We start from the raw sequence: 8,197 nt of genomic DNA, 5'->3' as shown, positions 1-8,197 counted from the left end.
AAGCATCATCTTCCCTACCCCCAGGAGTTGTTTGGTGGTTTCAAACTTCTGACCTTGTAACCCACTATGCCCACAGGGCTCCCATTTACTTAGAGATAGACAGAGAGAAAGAGAGAGAGAGAGAACTTGCCTGGTGGCAGGTGCATGAAGCCTGAGGCTGCTCACTGAGCCATCAGAAGTGTGAAGCCACCAGAAGCTCCCTCCACCAGAGAAGAGATCTGGCGATGCTCCTGTAAGGATTGCAACCTAGAAAAACCCCGTGGGCCACTTCTACTATGTCCTGTGTGGCTGCTTGTGGTCAGAGGGGGCTCAATTGAACACAACTCAGACAAATTTATATCTATCTATAAAACATTCATGAAGCATAAGTCTAAAATTTATATTTAGATAGTTCCCCACTGCCGTTCTGACTCATAGTGACCTGCGTAGGATTTGTGAATCTTTAAACATCTTTCCAGGCCCAGACAGCCTCATCTTTCCCCTGCAGAGCAGCTGGTGGTTGGAACTGCCTGCCCTACTGAGAGCACCCTGGACTCCAAGAAGAACAAACAAATCTGTCTGGGGGAAGAACAACCAGAATGCTCCTTAGAATCGAGGATGATGTACTTCAGACATGGCATCAGGAGAGAACAGTGCCCGGAGAAGAATGCGCTTGGCAAAGTTGATGGCTAGTGAGAAAGAAGATGCTCAACCAGATGGATTGGCATAGGAGCGGCATCAACAGGCTCAAACATAATAGCCGTGGCTGGCTCAGGACCTGGCAGTGTTTGGGTCTATTGTCCACAGAGTCAGAGTTGATGGCACCTAACTATCAACATCAACAACCACACACATGCGTACGCATGCACGCATGCTGCCATTGACCCATAGGGACCATAGAGGGAAGAATAGAACAAGGGTTTCCAAGACTATAAATCTGTATGGGGATAGTCAGCCCCATCGTCTACCTTCACAATGGCGGCTGGGTTCAATGCTTAACCCCCGGTACCAGCAGGGCTCCTTAACTAATCGGTGTCTATGGATATTGGTGGAGCAGGGATAAGAAATATACCACCATGCTGCAAGGTACTGATCATCTCAGTGAGCAGGAAAGAGAGGGGGAGACAGATAGCAACTGTACTTCCTGGGCAACTGCTCTGTAAACTTAAAAGTCAGAAGGAAAAGTTTTGCCGAACATCTCTCAATCCCCAGCACTTTCCCACATCCCTCAGAATGAGACCCAGGTCCTCCCATCTGGCTGGAGTCCCACTCCAGCCCCGGACCAGCCCGCCCTGCTTCAGGGCCTCCCTTTGCTGGCTGTTCCCTCTGCTTGGAGAGCTCTTCTTCCTGGGAATGGGTGAGGCTGTGACACACTGGTGGGTCTCATTCCGGGGTTTGCTCAAACATCACCTCCTTTGCTTCCTTATGTTAAAAAGTGCATCCCTCCCACCTCTAATTGTGCCTTGTTTGTGGCCATCACGCCCTCCAGTACCTGACATGGTGCTGTTGAGCACTGCTGAGTGGCTCCAGCTCAGAGTGACCCCGTGCGACAGCCGAACTGCCCCCTGGGTTGTTCCTGGCTGTGGGCCTGACGGAAGCAGAGCTGACGTTTTGGTTAGCAGCTGGGCATGTCATGGTCGCGCCCCCACGGCTCGGCAGCACTAGGTAAACGACCGATTCGCATGCTAGAGTTGGTTTCCATTACTCAAATGTGAACACTACGAGGGCACGACCGTGCTCTTATTACTCACTGTTCCACTCAGAGGTAGCCCCAGTGCCGGCACATAGTAGATGCTCAGTAAATGGTTTCGGCATGAGCAGTACCACCAGAGGCTATGAGGTGGCATCAGAAAGTGAATGGAGGCATGAGATTAAAAGGTCATGGAATTCTTCCACCAACCTATGATGCTTCTGAGAATATTAGTCAAATTGCTGAGAGTAACTGAAGGGTGGGATGAGGCCCCCCTAAATCTTGAGGGGCTGCCGCGTTGGGCTCCTGGAAGGAGTTGGACTTGGGTCAACAGCACGAGGACGTGCAGGGTGACGACAAGCTGGCTTAAGAGCAGTAGCACAGCTAGCAGGGGCCTGGCGGCCACCGGCAAGAAAACACTCCCAATGGCACCGATGGGACGGCAGTGCCAGTCTGAGGCTGCCTGAGAGGACTGTGCGCAGCGACAGGGCCCCGCGCTTTGCAGGGGCCCAGCCTGGGGCACCCACTCCAGTCTGAGCGTTCCACCTTAGAAGGGGCAAAAGCCACTCCCGCACATTCTAAGGACCGCTACGAGGAGGATGCAAAGACGGCATTCCAGACAGCATTCTGTGAGAAGCCAGAGAAGGGTTTGAGATGTTTAAATCGGCAGAAGGTCGGCGTGAGAGACAGATGGGACTGAATCCAAATCCTGATTCTGCCTTTGATTCACTACAGCACAGGGTGTGACTCTCACGGGCACCAGTCCTTGGTGGCATCATGGCAAACACCAGTGTTGTGAAAGGTAACATGGGGCAGCTTGATTCTGTTGTCACCACACAAAGGGTCCTTAAAGTATCCGCCAGAAAACTGAGGGGGCCCGTTTAAAAATAGATACTCAATGGCTTTCACTGAAATTGCCAATTAGGTGTTCTTTACTAGAGTCAAAACCGCTTGTAAAATACTGAGCATTGAAGTTTCATGCCCAAAGTTTGTAAATTGTTGTCCCTTGGCGAGTGTCCTAATTTAAGGGGACACATATGGTCAGAAGTAAGATTAAATCCAGACTGTGATGTTCCATGATAGCAGTAGTAACTAATAAATAAACAAGTGACCAGAAACAGCATGAACCAAATGACAGCTTGAATGTCGCTTCTGTTGGGTTTGTGCAGAACCGAAAACCGTTGTGGTCTGTATGCATAGCATTCGATGCTTGCAACTTGGCTGGATTCAAATCCATATGTTATATATGTAAACATTCAACGATCTATACCCACATTTCCTAAATGAGGAAACAATGAAGCAAGTAGATTATTGTTGTAGTTATTAAGTGCCGTTCCAACCCATAGCAGCCCTATCTGTGAGCAACAGAACAGAACATTGCCCAGTCGTGTGCCGCCGTACAATTGTTCTTGTGTCTGAGTCAGTGTGTCAATCCATCTCATCCAGAACCTTCCTCTTCCACGCTGCCCCTGCCCTATACCAAGCATGATGTCCTTTTCTAGTGACTCTTCTGATAACGTGTCCAAAGTACATGTGACAAAGCCTCACCGACCTTGCCTCTGAGGAACATTCTGGTTGTACTTCTTTCAAGACAGATCTCTTTGTTCTTTTGACTGTCCACAGTTCTTTCGGTATTCTCGCCAGCACCACGGTTCAAATACATCCGTGCATTTAAATTTGACCAGCTAAGGTTTCTGATGTCACGGGGTCGAATGTAGGGCTGCCAACCATAAGGTCCACTGTCCCACCTACCAGTTGTTCTTCAGGTGGAAGCGGAGGTGGAAGCGGAGGCTGTCTGCTCCCATTGAGACGGACAGTCTCAGAAACCCTAAGGAGCAGTTCCACTCTGTCCTGCAGGGGCACTGTGAGTCAGAATCCACTCGAAAGCTGTGGGCAGGTGGCACAGTTGGTGAAACTGGAATTTTTTGGCCGTCTCTTTCATCTTTGATACTCATGAGAATTCATTCACCTATGCAAGAAAAACGCCCGAACCTTATGAAACAGCCTCTGGCAGGCCTGTGCACCTTAATATTATATTCCCAGAGGCTTCTATTGGAAGTGATCCCACATCCTATTTTCCCTAGGATAGTCCTGGTCTATGTTGGTTGTCCCAGTGTGATTATTCATAGCACCTCCTTTTACTCTCAAAAGTGTCTCCATCTGGATGATAAATTATAAAGTCATCTGTCTTAGTCCTTAGTGCACCTTACTCCTCAAAACAACCCCCTTACTTTTCAACACTTTAATGAGGTCTGGTACAGCAACTGTAGGAGTGGACACGTTCCAAGTTCATGGCTCATATGTCAGGCTGGAGGTTTCTCTTGACTCAAGTAGCTGAGGAGTCTGATGAACCCAATGTCAGTAGGTGAGACATCAGGCTTCTGACTTTAGGAACCAAGGGATTCAAAGTTAACAGGTAAAGTGGCAGACTGATGGTGACTCCAGGATTGTGACATGGCAGGTGATTGGCTCAAATCTAAAGAACTGGAATTTGGATAATAAGCAAGATGCAGGATCCAAACCCAGAAAAAACAACCCCCCCACCCCACCCCCAGTATCCACTTCTACTGGAAGCAGGCCACATCCCTGAAGAAACTTCCTTTCAACTGATGGACTGCTCATAGCAGATTTCATTATGAAGGCTGTCACCCTTTCAGATTACTATGTCTTAATTGCCAAACGATTGGAAATACTGGCCCAGCTAAATTGGCACACAACCTTGACTGTCGCCGAGAGTGACTGTCATTCTACTATTGTCCACTTTTGTAGAGCAGTCTTTTCATCAGCAGGTTGCCGATGCTGTGAATTATTCACAAAGTCTGGGAGAATTCCAAAGAGCCACAGTCATAAATCCCAAGGAAAGACACTTATCAAGCCTACCCACTGCCCACATCAAGTGACTCGCCCAAGACTGGACCCTGGGGTATCCACCAGTACCCATGAGCTCTCCAACCTCTGGGGTGGGGGTGGGGCAAAATCTCTACGTGATTTAACACTAAGACTCTTGCAACTGAACTCAGCCAAGATGTAAGCACAGGAGGACAACCCAGATTCCTGGCTAAGAACCCTTCTGACTAGAGTTGCGTTTTTTGTCACAGACAAACCCAGCCAAAGAGACATACGCGTTGTTATTTGACTCAGGCTTTTTCTGACCTTCAGATTCTTTTTATGCTGTGGCTATCGTGATACTTCATTGTTTATGATGGGAAAACATTGTATGTCTTTCATTTAGCAAGCATGTCCTTGTCACAGTGGACCCAGCAGTGTGGCCTGGTGTCTCCACGCCTTTACAGATGTTCTAGGGCTATGCTGATTTCAGATGAGAGTAGTATGTAAGTGAAGTTGTAATGAAAATTCCCCATCGATATTGGGGTGCCCAGATACTGACTCCTCCCTTTCTAGCGTGAGCGGGTCCCTGCAGCCAGCAGTGGTGTACTCGTGTTTGTCTTGGCGCCACCAAGTGGCCATTTTAGGAAAATCAAGGATGGGGGGAATTTTAAAACCACCACCACCTGTCTGGTTCTGAATTTGGAGAATGCTTTTGGAAACAGCAACTAAAACGAAACAAAACAAAAAACTACAGGGAATGGTTCATGGATCAAGACCAACGCAAAAGGATGAGAAAACAAGAAATGCTCGTTGAATTTTATAACAACCTTATCAGAAAGGAACAATATATCCATCAGGAAATAAACCCTTTAAAAAATGAAGGTGCTTATGGGAGTAGAAAGCTCTGTCGTTCTCTGGCGGAGCAGCGGGTGGTTTCAAACTGTTGACCTTGCAGATCCCACCCCAACATGTAGCCACTACACCCGGGTCACCAGGAGTCAGGCTGACTTGATACAGGCCGTGAGAAATGAGCATACTTGCTTCATCCTTTCACATTCTCAAAGGGTCAGGAAGTATCTAAAAGCGTAGCCAAAGTGAGCAGACGTGTGGAGGAGCGAGAGTACATCCACGAGAAGGAACAGCCTCTTCCACGGAGCAGAAGGCACAGAAAGCAAGCACTCCCTGTCTCTGCTGAGAACACTGCGCACCCATCGGCTGCGCGTCAGCGTTGCCAGACCTCTCCCGTCTGTCATTCAGCTTAACACAGCCAGTGGGCCAGACACCTGGGGGCACCCCTTCCACTGTCATGTCCGTTGGTCTTGGGTGGACTTCAGGCAAGGTCAGCGAGGGCTATAGGCACAGTGCTTCCCAAGCCCTCTGCCAAGGGTATGCTAAGTTTGCCCAGGCTGGATAGAGTCCAGGGAAATTAACACCAGGCAGTGACTACGGACTGACTAGGGTCGGAAGAGGATGGATGGAAAACTTCTTCCCCGGCATCTGAGAATGAGATGGCCCATCCCTAGCGGTGCCCGAGGTAAAAGGACTAATTGACAGGTTAGCAGTTGGGAGCCATCCGCGGATCCCTCAGAAAGAGTTTCCTGGCGTTACATGTATGCTCCGAACCGTGGGCTCTCATCTGAGAAGGAGCCCTGGGTGACTGACATGCTCAGTCGGTAGCGGGAAGTAGACCAGTGTAAGAGTTGTTTGTGCGTCTGAGTTTGCCCAGAGGTACTTGGAAGAGAAAGGCGGCCATCCACTTCCCCTAGCCGAGCCATTGAAATCCACCTGCGGCACCGGTCTTCTCTGGGACGTGGGGCTCCGCCAGCGCCACCATCTGCCCAATGAGCTTCGTGGCGACTGCTTTACTGGCGGCAAGTGAAGTCCAAAAAACGTATTTGTTCCATTCCACATGTGATAAAGTATGAGAAAAGATACCTAGCTACCTTGAAAGACAAAAGTTCATAATGAACTTGATGTACTAAGTGAACTTGAAATGTAGATTTTAAAAAATGTAATTCTCTGGTACTTATTTAAGTGCTAGTCTGGGTGCTTCAGAGAAACAAATCCACAAAAACTCATGCGTAAAAGAGAGTTTTTTGATGAGGTGGGAGGGACCCCTGGCTGCAGGGTCCTCTGGGAGGAGCATGCCAGTAGCCCCTGGAGTGGGGTCCCCTGGGGTGGGGCCCTGACAGCCACAGGGTCTTTTGAGAAGACTGTGGACCGGCCAAAGAGCAAGCCCTGGTAGCATAGTGGTCAGCAGTTTGAAACCACCAGCCCGTCTGAGGCAGAAAGAGGAGGCTTTCTACTTCCGGAATGAGCGCTAGTCTCAGCCGGAGGAGGGGCAGTTCCACTCTGCCCCATAGGGCTGCTGTGAGTCACATGCACCAGCCTTACCGAGGACTCGGCCGATCCTCACTGGACCCCGGATCCTGGAGGTGGGCAGAGAGTCCACCGTGACCTGTACCTTGGAAGGGGTGTTCCCAGTCTGGGAGGCCCAGGTCTACATGGCGCTGGGGGACCAGATACTGAACCCCAACATCATGAGCCTCAGGGACACGCTTGAGGCCACAGCCACAGCCACAGCACTGGAAGCACAGGAAGACGCCCAGATGGCCTGCAACGTGACCTTGGGGGGGCGCGAGCCGAGAGATCCTGGAGAACGTGACCTTGTACAGTTTCTGGGGGCCCATCCTGAACTTGAGCAACGCTACCGCCCACGAGGGGACCACGGTGACTGTGACTTGCGTGGCCGGGTGCCGAGTTCAAGTTACATTGGATGGGGCTCCGATCCCAGCGATGGGGCTGCCTGCCCAGCTTCGGCTGACCACCACGGAGAGCGATGATGGGCGCAACTTCTCCTGCAAGGCCAGGCTTCAGGTGGGCAGGGAAACCCTGCTCAAAAACCAGAGTGTCCAGCTGCATGTCCTGTACGGTCCCAAAATTGACGGGACCCAGTGCCCCCAGTGCATGACATGGAAAGTTAGAAGCCGCCAGGTCCTGTGGTGCCAGGCTTGGGGCAACCCAGCACCTACGCTGCAGTGTTCGCAAGAAAGCTCCAGTCTCCGTGTGCCTGTTGGAATTCCAACCATCAAGTCCAAACATAATGGTACCTACCAATGCCAGGCTGTCAGCGCCCTGGGCAATACTACCATGAAGGTGGTGCTAGAAGTTCACGATGGGAAGGCCAGTTCAGTCACCATCGCCTTGATGGTGTTGGTGGTCCTGGTGACCATCTCAGCGGCATTGCTCTACATCTACTGCGGAAAGAAGCAGAGCGGCATCTACCACGTGAGGCAGGGGAGCACTTCGCTGCCCCTCACGTCTAGGCAGCCCCAAAGGCTAGCAGAGGAGGAGACGTCCTGAACTGCGGGCCTCCTGGATCCCCGAGCCGAAGACCCCCAGGGTGCTGGCTGCGTCCCCCAGAGCATAATCAATAAAAGCCTTCAACTCCAAAAAAAAAAAAGAGAGTTTTTTATAAAGGGTGAGTGTACATCAACAAGACATCCAACCCGGTGCTGCCCAAGTCCACAAGTCCACATTCACCCATATGTCCGACACCAGTCCACAAAGGCCTCCTCCATCTCACAAATCAGACGAAATGACGCTGATTGCAGGAGGAAAGCCGAGTCAGTGAATGTGTAAGCATCTCAGCACTGGCAGGGGTCTCTACACGGCTGCTCCAGCACCCAGGGCTACATC

General features: G+C 50.6%; 1 pseudogene; it reads left to right on the top strand.

Annotated features, from left to right (window-relative positions):
* The first annotated feature begins 1,055 nt into the window (after positions 1 to 1,055).
* On the top strand, positions 1,056 to 7,861 carry LOC142455450 (intercellular adhesion molecule 3 pseudogene; annotated as a pseudogene).
* The last annotated feature ends 336 nt before the right edge of the window (positions 7,862 to 8,197 follow it).

The sequence above is a fragment of the Tenrec ecaudatus genome, chromosome 8 (assembly GCF_050624435.1).
Source record: "Tenrec ecaudatus isolate mTenEca1 chromosome 8, mTenEca1.hap1, whole genome shotgun sequence".
NCBI lineage: Eukaryota > Metazoa > Chordata > Mammalia > Afrosoricida > Tenrecidae > Tenrec > Tenrec ecaudatus.
Note: the sequence above shows the minus strand (reverse complement) of the source record. Positions and strands in the feature narration are given on the sequence as shown.